The sequence below is a fragment of the Nipponia nippon genome, unplaced genomic scaffold, assembly GCF_047370975.1.
Source record: "Nipponia nippon isolate SJK-2023a ecotype South Korea unplaced genomic scaffold, ASM4737097v1 scaffold_17, whole genome shotgun sequence".
Taxonomy (NCBI): domain Eukaryota; kingdom Metazoa; phylum Chordata; class Aves; order Pelecaniformes; family Threskiornithidae; genus Nipponia; species Nipponia nippon.
Window position 1 is genome coordinate 9,045,699 of NW_028262333.1, and position 16,185 is coordinate 9,061,883.

The 16,185-nt window shown below is 43.0% G+C and overlaps 1 long non-coding RNA gene across 1 annotated transcript in view; it reads left to right on the plus strand.

The window, feature by feature from the left end:
• The window catches only part of LOC148056161 (uncharacterized), a 41,494-nt gene that overhangs the window by 22,053 nt on the left and 3,256 nt on the right, over positions 1-16,185 (plus strand). The window contains exon 2 of the long non-coding RNA XR_015703911.1: positions 13,103-15,227. This is a non-coding gene — a long non-coding RNA (uncharacterized LOC148056161). The remainder of the gene's footprint in view (positions 1-13,102; positions 15,228-16,185) is intronic.

Genomic DNA, 16,185 nt, shown 5'->3' on the forward strand with positions numbered 1-16,185 from the left:
CCCTGGCATAAGTGAGGGGGAGCCTCTGGCAGGGAGCCTCCCTGCGGGCTGGGGCAGCCCTCCTCCAGGCGATGCTGAGTGGTCTGGCTCCCTTATGGCTGCCCCACCACATGCTCCCATGCAGGAGGAGCTCTTCCAGAGCCATCCACAGCCTGGAAAGTGGGGCTGTAGGAGAGGAACCCCTGGACCAAGGAGCAAAACATGGTCTCGAGGTGCTGGTGTCTGTGCAAGAATGGGGTATGTTGTGTGTCCCATGTGCTCCTGGTGCCTGATGCATCTCAGCAAACCTTCCCCCAGCCCTGCACGTGGTGCTGGCATAGGACAACTGCCACCATTAAGGGCAGCCAGAAGACTGTGGCTGGTCCTACGTGGGGTGGATGGGATTCTCCCACCCTTGGAGGGCTCATCGTGGAGCCCATGGGCATGGGCAGGTGTAGGTATGGAGTATGCACCTTGAAGAGGTTGAGCAGACTGGGGGATCTGCTCTCCTGCCACCACGGTGGGGATACGGGTTTTACTGAGAATGATTTCTTGCTTATCAAATGGGGAATACTAAATATAACTCACACCTACAACTTCTAAAAGTAGAATGTGCCTCTGTAAAACAGACCTTCCCCCGCTGCGCCACCGTCTCACATGTCTCATCCCCACCTGGGTCTCATGGAGCTGCGTGGGGCTCTTGCTCTTCCTGCCGGTGATGTAAGAAATGCAACAATCATTTTTTAATAAAAAATCTGCTTCCTATATGAACAAGTTTGCATTAGCCCTTGAGAGTCAAAGTGGCGTCTTAACTAAGATTTTAAGGCATGCGTGTTTTATTGTGTTATGATGATGCAAGATTCTTATCAGCGCTGTTAAAGCAGTGACGAAGCAGCCGTGGCTGCTCAGGCAACCGTGCTCAGCATGCTAGTGCAGTCATGCCAGTGATAAGACTGTTCCCGCCTGCTTGAAACTGGGCATTCCCTTCACTCCTCTTTGCACTGCTGTTTTCCAGTCAGCTTAATGATATTCAGGTTATTTAGGAGCCCGTGTGGGATCAGAGATGACGGTAGGGCTCTTGGAAACCCCAGCAAAATGGACTTTTCCCTCGCCTGGACAGGGCAGCAAGAAGGAAGGGCTGTGCCGTGCCAGAGCGCGTTGCAGGGTGCTGCCCGTACCAGGGCTGGGAGGCTCCATCCGGAGCTGGGACCCTGCTGCCTGCACCCCGCTGCCTGCACCCTGCTGCCTGCACCGTGCAAGGCACCAGGGCTGCCGGCCCACCACTATTTTACTTCCCCCAGCAGTCTGCTGCCCTGGGCAACAGCTCGGCTGCATTTGCCTACAGTCAGCCCAGTGTTGACTTTGAGTTATTAACGCTTCACTTTTCCCTCTTGTCTGTTTGTCAGAGTTTCCTGGACTGCTGTGCCAAGAATGCTGAGCCTGATTAATGTTTTCTACTTAAAACCCTGACATTCTTCTCTTTTTCATATACCTGAGATTCCATGACTTCCCATTTGTCCGAAGGGTGAATTTAAAATGTAACGTAAAATATTTAAATGTAATTTAAAATAATGTATGTGAAAAATTAAACACCTTATTGCTCATTAATAAAAACTTTGAAATTCAATGGCAGTAGGAGTCTCTTCAGTGTGGTTCTTATTATTACTTATTAACTATTGCAGCACTGAACGAGACTGTGCTCAGGACCAGAGATTTTCTTGACTCTGTTTAACCTGAGGGAGTCCATCTGGACATTCACTCTCCATTTCAGATTCACAGTTTGGTTTTATTTACAGGTTTCCTATGAGAATTCAACATAAACTGATGCACTGATGTCCTTTCCCACAGAGCCTGGGCGGTTTGTGGTACCCAGGGATGGTCAGGGCACTCGCCCCTTCCAGGGCTGGCAGCTGCATCCCCACTGCAGGGGCTTTTGGGGCTGCTCCTCCTGCAGCAGAGGATGAAGTCCGCCTGTCTGACCTGGTTGGGCTCTGCCATTTGCACAGGGGAGATGCGGTCTGAATGCAAAACATGGCTGCTTTTGGTTTGATCATTGGAAATGTGTGTCTCTGAAAAATGGGGTGTGCTCCATCGGTGCTTGCCATGGAGGCTGCGTGTCTCTGGCTCTTTGGGCACCCATTCCTGCCCCAGCCGGGCTGTCCCCTCCATCCCTCTCCTCTCTAAGAACACGGATGCTTCTCAAGTTTTCTGCGCTGGGAGCTTCCCGTGCCAGGGAAGGGGAGGGGATGCTTCTCGGCTGTGGCAAGTGAAAGCTCTTCTGCTTTCGCTGCACTGCGAACATGGCAGGGACATGGTGCAGCCAGGAATGAGCCACTGTAGCAGGCAAGAGGGCAGCTCATCTTAAAAGCTTAAGCACGGCGTGACTCAGTAAAGCTGAGCTCGGGGCCAGGCTGGAGTACAAGGGCTGCAGGTCCTCAGGAAGGTGCCTGGATGGGGTGAGGGCAGATGCCAGGGGCTCACCCTGAGCAGGGTGCTTCTCCCCCATCCCTGGCAGCATCCACATGTCCATTTGCATCCTGGAAATCATTCTCAGCTCCCCTGAACAGCTCTGAAACCGCTCACCCTTCACAAACAGAGGTCACTTTAATTCCAGAAAAAAAATTGTTTATTTTTGTAAAGGTCCATTTGCATTCATGGAAGGTTACAAACATTTAGTAATGGATACATCAGTGTAGGCAGCACATGGCATGCGTCCTTACAAACCAGCACGAGCAGTAACATTCCTCTTGCATATTATTTTATTAAATATTAACTTTCAGAATCTAAATGGATAGTTTTAGAAGGGTACGCACTTTCTGAGTACATCCCATAGCTATGGATACCTAACAATTTGAAAAACAAGTATTGCCTGATTCAGCTCAGTAAAACTCAGCTCACATGAGATGTGGAAACACCTCATATCAGCTGAATACACCTTAAGGAAAAGCAAACAAGATCGTCAGAGCCCTGTTTGCTTTTGTATTATCCAGAATTTTGTTGTATTAGGGTGACATGGCTCTGCTTAGTCAATAATAAAACATGTAGTGGCTGAAGTTATCTGCTGGATCCGAATGCCTGGGGGGGAGCAGAGATGAGAGCTCACAGCTGAAGTGAATCTTCTCCAGCCCCAGGGCTGGTCTGGGGGCCAAGAGGGAGGCGAAGGTGCTGGGTGGCACTGATGGCTCCCGTCCCCATCCCCTGGGGTGGCTTTGTCCCAGCTTTGAGAGCACTCGGGTGCTGCAGAGCTGAGCCCCGGGGCTGTGGCTTGGGCTAGTGTGCTAGAGAAATAGTGTGACTGCCAACCCCAAACTGGATCCGCAGAGCTCCTCCTCACACACCATTAAATAGCAGTTTCCTAAAGTAAATACTTAAATACAGCACCATCACAATAAATATCTCAAAGTACCCGTAAACAAATTAAATAAATGGAATAAATAAATAAATAAATAGATAAATAAATTATTCTTCATGAATCAGTATGACATAAGTTAAAATATTAAAACTATATATAACATTTAAATATTATTTTAAATACCTGTCTTTTAACAGAGCAGCATGTTTCAATCATTATAGAGAACACAGCTGCTGTCATAACATCACTTTTTATACATATATATATTTATAAAACATATATATATATATATGTACACACCATGTATCTCTCTATATAAATATTCTATGGCCATATTCCTGAGAATAAGTTAATAACTGAATCACATTTTGGTTGGAGTAGAGTTCAGGTTCTTCATTTCTTCTTGGGTTTGGTGTAGTTGTTCTGTTTAGGCATTTTGAATTTTCTCAGAGAGCAGTCTCAAGAATTGGGTCAGTGTCTCCAGGAACGCATGACTCGTTACTTGTACAGTCTTACATTCCTTATCAAGATCCTTAAAAAAAATAAGAGAACATAATCCAGCCATGTAACTTGAATATCATATTTAAGTCTATGTTATTTGATGCATCCATTTTCTAAAGAATACTAACAACGGGGGCTATAATATCCCGCAGTGTGTTTCGGAGAGCTGGGTGAGCTGGGCTCTGGAAACTCAGGGGCAGTGTGACGATGTGCGGGTGACAGCTATCAGCCCGGTGGCACACAGACGATGCCCTGAGACCCATTGCTGCCACAGCTTCCGCTCAGATATGGTTGTTTTTCATATTATTATCTTTCTTGCAGTTGAGATTACTGTGGGGAAAGGTGGCAGCACATGGCTCCTTAAGGGAGGGTGCTTCAGGGAAGCCTTCTTAATTATATTAATTTTCAGAAGAGATTTCTAGTGCCCATTGCAGCCAAATCAGTGCCCGTCTCAGCTGCCGTGTCCCGTTATTGAACAGCATTTGCTGAATATTGTGCTATTGAATACCACAAAGTCAAACTTACTTCAGGGAGGATGTTTTTGTAGGTGTTAACTCTGGTCAGTTTTCTGGAGATGGATGTGCTTGGCTTGTCAAGAGCTGCCAAGGTGCTAACAAAGGTTTTCAGGTGGCTGCGCATACATCTTTCCACCTGCAAGGACAGCAAAGAGTTATTTCAACAGTTGCGTGATACGTTGGTACCACATAAATAATGCATCGTATCTCAGGAATTTAGATATCCATGAAAAATAATAACCTACAGGAATTAAGAGCTGCGTTTTCAAACACGGCCCCTGATTTTGTATTTAGCAATTTACTGGACACCAAATTTAGGAAACCATGGTACAATCTATAATTTTCATTTAAAGACATGCCAGGGACAAAAAAACTCCCACTGCCTTCTTTGGAAGTTGCAGGTGCCACTAGAAACTGGACATGTAAAATTTACAGGTGTCCAGCACTGTAGGTATTTGTTCCTTGCGTGAAAGGAAGGTCAGCCCTGCACTAGAGCTTCGTTTCTTGCTATCGTGTCTCCGTTGAAACTAAATCAGAATTGTCTTAATGAAATACAAGCAATTATTGCTGCTGGTGTGAATTTTCAGCTTTTCTCCCTGAAAGTAAGAGGGGCTCATGCTGTTTATCTCCTGTTCACTTTTAATAGGAGATGGGCTCCTACTTCTCACTTGTACTGCTCATGTCCTCCAAGAAAAGCTCTTTTTTTTTCCACTGGATTTCAGCAAAATACCGTTCAGTGAAATTAATGGGTCTGTATGGGATACAGACCACACCGTAGTTTTGGATTGTTCTAAAACTAAGGGTTTAGAGTGAATTTTTGAGGCTATCGAGAAGATGCCAATACACATGTGAGACCTATACCTACTGAGATAGCCACCTGAAGGATATTAGCATTGGCAACAGCTTTCTGTAGGTTCTTGCAATAACTTTGCATTTCCCTGGGTTTCTAGAGCTATCTTAGTGCTATTAAAGTTCTGAAGTGGAAAAGAAATTTGGAGATTTGAGACAATAATTTTAAATAGAAGAAAAGTATGCAGTTTCTTACTGTAGCATTCACAGTTTCAATGCTGGAAACCTGCAGAAGAGAAAATGAAGTTAGCAACTTGAAAACAAAATTTGGAATAGAAAGGCAGCCAGGTGAAAGCCATTAGAAATAAAGGAACTTACTTCACTTAAATCTAGTTTCTTCATGTCTTGAAGAACTTCTCGAATGATCAGTCCTACCAAAACCCTGGAGTGCTCCTCCTGTGGCAAGCTTCTCATGGCACGGGTGGATCCATTTGCCTGCAGCGGTGCTGAGCTGCAGAGCGCCCCGAGACTCAGCAAAGCCATGACCTGGACCAGCATTGTGAAGTCAGCTCTGCACTTCAGCTGGGTGAACTGTGTGTGGCTCTGCCTTGGGTTCCTCTTATACACAGAGTGCTGGAGGAAATGATTAATATCTCACCACAAACATGCTCTTGCTAAAGGGGAGGCGGGGAAGATTTACCTGAAAATGGAATCTGCTGATTATTCAAATGAGTAAGAGTCTACGTACTTTCTACCTCAAGAGCAATTTTATGGACTCTATACCTGAAGCCCTTTGCAGTATGTACTCCCAAGACGAGCTATACGACTCTTCAGTGTGGATAAAGTGCAGACAGATATCTGTATCCATGTCTGAAGACATTAGGGTATGTATTCATAGAGTATACAAAGACATATACAGACAAATGTACATACAAGTAGATGCTGGAGAACTAAATCTTGGTTTCTATTAATTCTTCAGCACTTCCAAAAACTTGGAGGTCATTTAAAGAAAATGTACAGACTCCCCCAGAAAACTAGGGTTATAGTGCTCAACACTGTAATACTTACATCTTCTTAAGATTTATATTAAAACTACCATAACTATTCTGTACAGTTTCTATAGGGAATTCTGTGGCTAAATTCAGGAAATATATTGCAACTTGACTCTGAGTCAGGCCAGAGGTGCCAAGGTGTTGGGGCACTTAGGAAAGGCATCGTAGCCTCAGGGTATGTTTCCCAGCTGTCTGAGAAGAACAGAACTTGAATAGCAACTGAGAAAGTTTGCAATCAAATTTCATTTAATACGAGTAGAGCTGCCAATGCACAGGACAAGCTAATTATGAATATCAAGTGGAGAAATTTAGTAAAGAATGATTCAGAAGCCTGCTGGGCTTTGAATATAAAAAAAATCAGATTTCATAAGAACAGCTGTCCCCTAGGCTGGCATTAGAGGAAGATCAGCCATGGATGCTGGAGTCCTGACAAAGAGGTGTTAGATCAGCTTTACCCTGGCTGTGGCATCTTGCACTGCTTTTGCCTTGGGCTACAAGTGAAGATGGGAACCAAGCACTAGTTTTCCATGTTTTATTTAAAATCTGAAAATATATTTTCCGTATCAGAGAGTTATCGGGATATTTATTACCTTCTGGGCTATTGAGAATGCACTTGTGGGTGCTGGATGGGTTAATAGACATCTCCTGGGAAGGCAAAGAAATCCCCTACTCAGTATTTTCCCTGTGCCTAGCCCACTTTCAAAACAAGTAGGAGTAGCATACACTCAGTCATCCAGAAATTTTGTTAGGGTATACTTTGCTCTTTAATCCAATATTGCTAATGAAAATCCTGAGTAATGCTAGACCCACACCAGATCCCTACAGCCGGGGCTAGGCATAACCTTGCAAGCTGATGGTGAATTGTTGCTCACCTGCTCTTTTGATCAGTGATACACCTAATACAGTAATTTCAGTTATTTTCCTCTAGTTTGCTTATGAAAATATGCTGTAGTCTTGAGCAAAAATTTCAATAAATGTTTTTCTGCTAACCAAAGTAGAAGTCCAAAGAGCAAACTATTTTTTCCAAATATTACATTTGGCATGATCTGCTTTTCTCTTCGTTTGGTTGCTGTTGCCCTCTGGAAACTGAAAGAGGTTTTAAAATCAGGTTGCCTCTTGAGCAGGCTGTGGTGTTACCCTGGCTGGACCGTAGTCAAGGGGATCTTCAGGGAGGACAACACTCCCTTAGCCTACGTGCAGGTGCTTTGTTAACCTACATGTCAGGGAACTGGATGCTCCCTCTCATTTTAGCTCCTGTGGTATTGGATAAGTTCAAGTCACACATAGTTTTGCATTTTTCTATCTCTAGGATGTATTTTGTTAAACTCACTGAATACATTCACCTCCTGAAATGTTGACACTACTATAACAATCTGCTTTTCTCCTGTTGTAATGTGAAAGAGATTGCACTGTGACGAGCACTTTGTAGATGACACTGTGAGTTTTCAGTCTTTAAAAAATGTAAAGTTAGAGCGGTAAAGAGAACACAGATCTCCTAAGCTAATGTATTATCAAGTCACATCATCAGTAGGCTTTCTTCCAGCCACCTCAGTGTTCCACCATATCTATATGTTTCATCTAAGGGGTAGTTTCCAGCTATGAGCTATAGTTTCCTCATCATTTCACTAATATTTCAGCCGTGCTTAATAATTCCTTCCACATTCCTGCAGTAATCTATGACACTTCTCTGGTAATTCCCAACATTTTTAGTGCAGCTGTCAGGGTCATGCATATTTCAGGATGAATTTTTTAGCATTCTGGACATACTTTCATGCCAAGGCAGGGGACCCGGTGTGCAGGCGAGGGCTGAAGACCTGCTGAAAGCTTAGGCAGGAGGGAGAGACTGTGCAGAGAGAGATGCATGGTCCAGGAGGAAAACCAACAGGTGTAAAACATATTAGTAAGAATACTTCAAACACAGCAAGTGATTTACAACAGGCCAGCATAAAGCAGTTACTCACACCGTCCTGCAATCAAGACACTTGCCAGGAAAAACATAAGCCAGTGTTAAACTCTGGGATGATAATCTGAGATAAATGCCAGGACTATGACTTGTATGATTACTTTATTGGATTCAGTCTAGATTGTTAGAGTAAGCAAATAGCTGTGCTGAGGAGGTTATGGAAAAACAGTGTCGCCGTCTGGTGTCAGCATCACCGCTCTGAGGAAGTGCTTCATCGGGGAAAGGCTTTTGATTACAGGAGTGAGACACACATGTTTCCAGGGATGTGCAGGACAGAGTAAGTATCTGTCATGTCTTACATCTCCACAGCCTCATAGTATGTCCCAACAGGATTTTGCACATTTATAAAATGTGAAGCAGGGTAAAAAAAAGAAAAGAAAAAAAAGAAAAGAAAAAAAGAAAAAAAAAAACTGCACCAGGAAACCATTGCTGATGTTTGTGATCCTTTGGTGCTGTTTTGTGTCTGTGTTTTGGCCATTTGCCTCTGTAAGTGTCACACTTTATGCTTTGTCTTCCCAAGCGCACATCACACTCAAATCTGATAAGGATTGTCCCTGTTTTATGATTCAAATAGTTCATTATTACTTTTTTTAATTACATCTGGGCCAGGAAACCTGCCTGTCAGAAGACAATGTCTTCAGATATTTCAACCTTTCAGACTTCAGCCTGGCATGTCAGGCACTGCCAAGAGCCCAGCAACACCTTCCCCTTCACCCACGAGGGCAGTCAGTCTGTCGAAGAACAGTTTAACTGTGAAGAACAGGTTGTGTCACCCCAAATCCATACTGACTATTTTAAAACTCATGAATCACCTTATTTTGTAGTAGAAGAGACTGAGAGAGAATTGGTTCCCAGATCTTCCTGCAGCTCCAGCTCAGCTGGTTGCTCTATAAGCTCCTCAGCTTTCTTCTGACCCCGGGCTGTGTTTACCTTTCTCCACTCCCAGAAATTCCCACAGTTCTCTGTGTTTTCCAGGGCTGTTGGCAGTCATCCACAGTCATGCTGCAGAGAGCCTTAGGAGCTTGAAAATTAATTGCATCATGTCCTGCAGACTCAGCTATGGCTATCTTATTTAAATATTATTTCATGTTCTTTTTATAAAGACAACTAGTGTGTTTTGTTGACCAGATCTCCTACATACATCCTGATTTACAGAATCTTTGCTCCAAATTTCTGCAATAGATGAGTAATAACAGCTGTGTGTTGGTGGCAAAGGAGGAGCCTCAAAAAGATAACCCAGTTACAGAGGGTTACTTGGTCAGCATATAGGTTATCCTCTAAAAATACATCTCAGAGTTTGGCCTATTAGATGTTTAGTATCTGTAGGTAAAGAAAATCTCCCCAAAGCCTTAAACTTCAAACTGCAATAGCATTTTGTAAAACTGTGAGCTGTGCCAAATTTTGCAACACGTGAAACTACAAATTCCTTATAAAATTATGTGCAAGTCTGTTCTAAGAAACCTGCAAAAACCCTTTCTAGGAAACAGCATACCTGTGGCAAGTTGTCAGTATTGACCTATATTGGAGAGTGGTGTAAAGGAAGAGTTATGCATAGTCATCGGTGGCAATTACGTCAGCCCATATGCTTTTTCTGTACACTCCGTCAGAGGTATGTGGAGATGTGCAAAGACAGAGATGCTCTTCTGGTCTTGCAGAACAGTGCTGGAAGGCACAGGGGAAGGACAGATGCCCTCTATTATGACTCCAAACAGAATCTCATGTTAATGAGATGAAATTAATTTTTCTGAACGTAGCACACTAGCCTTGTGCTGTTAGTATAGTAAATACTGAAAAAATCCAGATGTTTCAGTACGTAAGCCAAGTTGCAAGTGAGCCCACCTCCACAGCTGTCATCATTGCTGTTCACTACGTGCAATCATGTAGGAAAGTGTCTGATTTCTTCTGTAGCGATGGGGTGACTGGAAACTAGATGGCAAAACACAGGTGAATCAACCATCTGCTGTAGTACTGCAAGACACTGAATTACTCTGACACTCAGCTTCCCATTAAGCTGAGCTGAAGATTTAATTGATTTTTGGGATGCCCACTCTCTGGAGTGAGCTTCTGCAAAAGGGAAAATTTCTTCCATATTCAGTAATCTCGATTTATTTATTCTTCCAATGACTTATTTTGAAATGGGTATATGTTTACAAACATGTAATGTTTTCTCCTGGAACTAGCGAGACTTACTATTGGGTGATCTTGATTAAATAATCCTGTTAATTATGTTTAATTAACCAAACTCCTGAGGGAATAAAAGAGTAACAGAAATATTCATGTCACAAAGTTAATTTATCTTACATGGGTTTTATTTCCAGTCTCCTACGGAAGCTTTACAGATGCTTTGTCATAAAAACCGCAAGTACAGATAGCAAGTGCTTTTCTGTACTCTTAGTAAATCCATTGCGAGGTCTAATCAAGGCATGAAAAATGCAATGATTTGATGAGTGCTTTAACTGCTGACTCTGGTGTGCACAGAAATTCCTGTCTCTGTGAAACGGACCTCTGAAAAAGTTGCTCTGAGTTGTGTGAAGGTTTCCAGGTTTAAGCAGATGTAACGTCATGGGTTTTGTCAGCCTGATGCGAAAATGTAAAGATCGAGTCTTCTACTGGGCTTCAGCTGTGTTTGCCGTCCGATCATCAACTGCATTCAGACAAGTTTAGGCAAGTTTATTCAGACAGTAAAAATATAAGCCATAACATCAGGTGTGGGTCTGGGTCTTCCCAATGCCCGGCAGAACCTGGGGTCTGTCCTCTCGTGCACATAACCTTGCATCCCGTTGGGATCCCATTGCTCTGGAGCTGAGCCCAGGACAGGCACGCCTTGTTCTTGTGAGATTTGCTCCCACGTGGCCAAGAAGTACCTCAAGGTATTTTGTGATAATCTGTGCAGTGACTGGAAGGACTCATTTATTATCTCTGCTTTTCTTGATTTTTTCTTTTTTTTTTTTAATTCACTGTAAAATTGGTGCATTTAGTAATGGCTGTACACAGAAAGGGAAGTACAGTGAGGGCTTATGTTTATAAATGCCTTCATGACATGAGCTTGAGATGGCTGCACTGGCATTACGTGAATGAGAGACATTATCAATAGCACCGGAGGGGAAAAATGAGCCCATAATTATGATCAGTCCACAAACAAAAATCAGGCAAGGTCCATGAACTAGACCTAGAAGGACTTAATACAGCAAGTAGTTTGGGATATTTTACATAATAAATGCAAAACAGAATTCCAGTTATTGATGACAGTCTGATGACCGTCAGACCACTGTCAACGATGAGTGTAGAAATCAGTCTTTTTTCTTCCAAATCCATTGTGATTTGGAAGGCAGCCTTCGGCACGGTGGCGGCGGTGGGAAGGGACTGGAAACTCCTCATTCCCAGTGGTGGTGAGCTGATGACGCTGAACAGACATCAAGTTGTAGCTGGTGGTTTCTGTTTCGGAGGAAGGATGCCGCCTATGCACAGTAACTGCAGAGAGAATGGAAATTTAGTTTTTACAAGTACTTGTGGATTTATATATGAATATCTGTCATGAAATGAACCTTCAAACTCCAAGAAAGGAACTATCAGCATAAAGTCACAGGTGCTGATGGGGCCCTCGTAGCCCAGGGTTTTACCTGGGCATTTTTTACAGGTCTATAATAGTCTGGGATACAAGTGACCTGATAATAGATTACAGGAATCTGACCTCCTCTTCTTCTGTTGTCTGTGTAATGAATCCTTTTACCACTTTTTATACCTTATTGCTAAAAAGACCAAAGTTGAACACTCAGAAGCTTATCTTAAGGGCCTTTTCCAACCTAAATGATTCTATGATTCCTAAGTGAGGAAATCCTAAAATGAAGTTTGCTTATGTGGCCATAAGTTGGTCTCCTTCCTTACATTGTGCTTTCAAACTTTCTTTAGTTATATTTTGTATATTTTCTCCCCTGAAAAATTTGTTCAGTGCCTACTTTGCTCAGGGTGGACCTTTCTTGGACTGCAGCAGTTGCCTTTTTTTATCATTTTCTAACTTCTGGGTGGCTGCTTTCCAACCGTAATAATCCTTTCAGGCAGTTTTTTCCTACCTAATTTTGAGGGTTTCTTTTCAAGTAAAAGGAAAACCAAAATTCCAAGCAAGGTACCTTGTGGAGTCTCAGTGACACCAGCATGGTTAGGAACTCAGTGACCTGCACTATATAAGGCCATAGGGATTTCAAACAAAAGGTCATTTTTATGTTTCCGGTCTTACTAAGCAACTTCTTTACTTAGTCCTACTTTTAGAAACTACTGAACTGACATCTTCAAGATAAGCAGCTAGTCAGCGTGGAAAATTTTGACCTGGTAATTAAACATTGGCAAGTCTGTTGGCAAAGGAAAATGACAGGCAGTGTGTGAGGCTCCCTGATAAAAGGGAGAAGGTGCATCTTCAGAAAGGGCGTTATGAGAAAGCATCACATCCCACTTGGTAAAACCAGTGGGATTCAGCGCAATGGAAAAAATACCTGCGGCTGTGTGGGAGCTGGTGATGCACCCCAGGACACTCAGCACCTGATGACCTCTGGCAGCGCTGGCTTCGTGCCAGCTCCCCATCCCTCCCTGCTTTTGGCCATTTTTTTGTATCACAAGCTATACTTATTCTTTATCCATCTTTTTCTTGGAAATCCCTAGCAAAATCACAATAACTCTCTCATAGGTATTCTTCTTGCTTATAGGCAGTCTTCAGAGAAGGACAAAGATCTTCCAACCTGGTTTTCCCTGGGTTTATTCAAATTATGGGCATTTAGTTATCAATTCCAGCTTTGTGTGCTGGTCAGTATATGATGAATGTCCATTTTGTTTTAACATCTTCCTTTTCCTCACTGCTAGGAAAAAAAAAATTGCATTTTTGTTTCAGGTGGCTAATTGAAAAGCAGCATAAGTAATATTGGAGAAATCACCATGGTTCTACCACTGTTTTGTTTTGTAGTTGGCCAAAACCATGGGTGAAACTGAAAACAGAAGATCCTGTGAGATGGCAAAACCTGACCGTACCCCTCGAGACACGTTTCGTCATCCCATCTGGAGTGAGATGGTGACCAGCTGTGCTCCAGCTACTGCATGGCTGCAGGCAGGACTTTCTAAGGCAGAAGGTTTTCCAAGATCAGCAGTGTCTTAATGACAACAACGCCGAGAGTCAAATGTTAAAGAGCCTTGGATGAAGTTTGTGGAGCAAAGTGTCTCAAAGCACTCTGCCACTCCCCAGCAGCTGCAAGAGACCCTGCCTGCAAGTTTAATCACATCGTTTGGAAGTTTCTGACGTTTCCAAATCAGCTGAGAGGAACATCAATGTTTAGAATTGCTGTGCTATTTAAAAAAAAAAAAAAAAGAGACTGTTTATCTCTCACCCATTTCAAACAACCAGATTTTTTTCTCTATGCCTCCTAGATTGCTTTCCCCACAGAGCTATGGAGACGGTGGTACGCAGCCCACGTCTATCAGTGTGCGCCAAACAGGCCAGGGTGTGCGGCAGCATCCCCATGGCTGCAAGCAGACTGATGGCAACAGCACAGGGCTGAGAAATCAAATATATAACAGAGTTAGTTATTCAGAGGAGAAAGAAAGGCGAGATTTCAGGTGGCTGTGAGGATTTCAGTCTGGTTTTCTCTACCTGGGTGCTGAGAAACAGGTTTCTAAATCTCATTTGATCATCTAATAAACGACTGCATTTCAATACTTCTCACCCTTAGGAAATGAGAAGTAGGTTCTGGGAGTAAGCGTGTTATTTTAAAGCAACCAGCAGACAGCACCTTTATCACCGTTAGACAGAAGTGTCACAGGCAGCACAACGTTCCTTCTGCTTCAGCGCTGCTGGCTGGCAGCTCCAGCTGCTCCCGCTCTCCTCCTCTGTAAGAGGGAGGGAAACATTGCTCCCCAGGGAACGGCTTGTCCTGGCTTAGGAGAAGATCTTGAGGTCCCTCGTGTGCTTAAAGGCAACTGCTTTAGCATTCAAGAGGAGTTTTCAAAATACAAATGTAAATGGAAAGTCAAAGCGTTCTATGGATTTCTTAGACCTTCTGATTTTCACACTTGTATCATCAGTCCTCAGCACTGCAACATTTCATGTGTGTTCAACCATCAAACCAGCTGCTTAGCTGTGGCATCTTTCTGCTTCTTGACTAGGAAAGTCTGAAAAATCGGTGTCAAAAGCTACATCACAATATTGACGTGTATTCATATAGGCACATGAAAACAGAAATACTGCCTGAAACCCTCAGTACCACATGGGGGAAAGACCTAAAGCCAGAATTCACCTGTTTGAGTTTCTGCTTTTCTCTCATAGAAAGTATACAAAAATAATTTGTGTTTTTTCCTATTTTATCCATTTTTCATTCGCTAACCAACTTCCTCCTTTTGGTCCCACAGTCATTATTTCAAACTCTGCTCAAATCAGCCTGAAGCTGTATTGCTAATTCCTCTTTTAAGAAAATTGTCACCAAAGCATGTGTGAATAAGCACCGCACCATGGAATAATTTAGGTAACTGCTGAAGACTAAGAAATAGGAGGATATACGAGCATAATTTTGAGGTTTCTTACAACTCCACAGTCACTTCAGTGTCACCTTAGATGTCAAAGTCTGCTGATGTTTCAGCTGTCGGAGCCCAGTGTTTTCAGAAACAATTATTACCGCTTCTGTAGGAGTCTCCAGTGTGGGATGTATAACCGAGACAGTTTCTGAAAAATTACCCTTTGTACTAAAACTGACATGAGCAACGTTTGAGTGCCTGCAACGTCACTTTCAGCGAGAATATTGCTGTATTTGTGTTTACGAATTTGCAGGTGGAAAGACAAGTTGTGAAAATGTGAGCATGGATTTTGGAACCCTCCATAAAATGGCTGTTTCATTTTAAATTTTTTAATGACGGGCTAGTGGCTCACATCTTACCAACTTCCAGCCTGGTGTGATTTTCTGGCTAGTTGTAACTTTGCTATTTGGCAGCACCATCCCTTGTTTCTGTTACCACCACAGCAGTGACCTGAGTTGAGTTACCACCTCTCCTGTTGGATATAAAAAGTTTAGGTCAATGGAAATATTCCTAGTGTCATTAATGAGGTAAATTCATTTTCTGTTGTACATAGTGAATGTATTCGCTTCTTGCATATCCTTCAATGTAAATGCCTAAATGTCATTAATGGGTATGCGACGGCTCTCAGCTTTTGAGCCATTAGAACATGCTAACATTACTGAAGAATGTAAGACCTGATGTACTGGTTTGTCATTGCCCAGCGTCCTATCAGCAGCAGTGGCTATCTAAGGAAATGGTTTGGGACACAGACTGTATGGAAGGGTCTTGCCCTACCATGTCTTCCTGACACCTGACCCTTGGCAATGTAGGAAATCTCTGAGACAAATGATCCCCCTTGTTGAATTTAATGCTACAAACAGTGTTATGATCTGTGAATGTGTGTGACATTTTTTTGAACTTACACACAGATTTTCTTTCCATTATACTCCACAGCAATTAACCTTGTGGTTCAATTAAGTTTTAAGTGAGAACGTACATTTTTCTTTTTTTCCAAGTTGCTGCCTGACAACGTCATTGAATGCCTTTCTGGTTTTTGTATTTTGAGAAGTAATGAATCATCACTTACAATTTACCTTCTGCTTGCCCCCCTGATTGCAAAGCCCAGGGTCTCCCTTTCCACCACTCCTATTCCTAATGTCTCCTGCTCAGAGAGCTCCTCTGTGCCCCCAGTCTCCTCTGCACCCTCTTGTACTCTGCGCTGCCCTTTCGGAGATGGAGCAATCAGACCCATAAACAGTATTTAAGATACAGCCACCACACACAATGCCTTTTTTCTATTTTATACTCCAATCACTTCCAAACAATTTAGAATATTTTATTAGCCTTTCCCACAACCTTTCCCACAACTGAGCTGATGCTGTTGAGGACTGTCCACAGTGATCCTGGGCTAAGACTCATGTAGAGCCCTTTGCTATTTTTAGTGAAGTTTTGTTTCCCACGTGTATGTCTGTGCTTACCAACACTGAAACTTCTGTCCAGTTTTCT